The sequence below is a fragment of the Helobdella robusta genome, assembly GCF_000326865.2.
Source record: "Helobdella robusta unplaced genomic scaffold HELROscaffold_36, whole genome shotgun sequence".
NCBI lineage: Eukaryota > Metazoa > Annelida > Clitellata > Rhynchobdellida > Glossiphoniidae > Helobdella > Helobdella robusta.
In genome coordinates this window covers 908,427-910,138 of record NW_008704742.1, presented here as the reverse complement: position 1 = coordinate 910,138, position 1,712 = coordinate 908,427, and positions in this window count along the sequence as shown.

Genomic DNA, 1,712 nt, shown 5'->3' with positions numbered 1-1,712 from the left:
TTCTCCTTTGGTCACCTGGCTAACACGCACACTACCATCAGAAAATTCTGTTTAATTTTGTATTGATGATTATGTTGAATGCCATTACAATTTTTCATGTGAGACAATAAACAAAAACACATTGAGAAGAAAGGGTTGAATTGTTCTAGTATCTACATAAAAAAGGTTATACTAGAATCGCCATCAAAATCATGTTCTTTAAACTGTACCAACGCATTAAAGAATTTCTCGACTTGTTTTTCATTAACTTTTGCCTAAGTTTGGGTTCGTTTCCATAGGCAATTAAAAATGTTGTCGTTACCCCGATTTAAAAAAATTCACATAAAAACATGAATTAAAAAAACCACCGGCCTGTATCCAACCTTATGTTTTTGTCAAAAATTGCTGAAATAGTTATTTCAACATAACTTGTCTTACATATTGAAATTAACAATCTTCCAGTTTTTTAGTCAGATTACCGCATGTCTCATTCTACACAGAAAACTAATCGATATTGGACTAGCTTCAATGTATGTAATAGATAGAATTGTTTCAGGAAATACTATCAGTTGCAAAGATTTCGTAGTCACGAGACCTAAGATCTGGAACAGCTTGCCGCTCAACATAAGAATTTTGAGTCAGTTTTGAGTATCAAAAATAATTAAAGTTCTACCTATTTATAAAATCTTTTCCAGCAACGTCAACTGGTTTGTGTGACGGTTGAAGTCGCCTGTTGCTGTTTCGCAGTGCGTGCAGTAACCGGGTCCGATTATATAACACACAAAAATCCCAACCTATCACATGTTTCGCGTATGATGCGTCGTTTAGAACGTATTCATATACAATGTTCGTGTGTTGTTAATTCCTCTAAACTTAGGAAGGGAGAAAAGACCTTTAACCTTTGTATAAAGCTTAATCAACGTATTGATTGTTAGCGCCTTTGAGAGCTATATAAGGCGCTTTACAAATAAACTAATAGTAATAAAAATAATAACAACAATAATATAATAAGTTTGCTATATATTAAAAAAATCAACACCCATTTATACTTAAAAAAACCTAATAAATCAAGAAAATGTTCCATTGTGAAATATTAAATATCAAAAGATTGATGTTAACTGTAAACTTTAGTTTGAAGTGTATTCCTTTATCTCTGAAACTAGGAAACTAAGAAAAAAGATAGCAAGTGGCACGAGGCATTTGAAATGATGTCTTGGAGACAAATTGAAAAATTCCGATAGACAGAACATAGCACAAATAAAAAAATCTGGATGTGATAGAAGATGAATGGAAAAAGATTTTTTGCAAATAATAAGAAAAAACACAAAACCTGGATTGGAATAGTACAAAAAATTCTTTTTCTAGAAACATCTTTTTATCACAAACGAAAAAGAAAGACAGTAAAATATTTTAATGAACTGAATGACAAGAAAAAAAAATATTGTATGTTGAAAGAGTGGAATGCATGAGGTGAATGCGAATATGATAAAATTAAATTTTTTATGTTATTCAACAATAAAGTTATGAAATGATTTTAAGTAAACTAAATTTTACCTCCCCCAACAGATGATCCGTAGCCACCGCTAACACCAAAATTGCTTCCACCTGCACTAAAGCCCCCACTTCCGAAACCACCAGCTCCCCCCACGACAAAACCTCCAGTGCCACCAGCAGAGGAACTGTAGCTGCTGCTGCTGTACGAGCTTTGAACTTGGTTGCTTACAATTGAATCC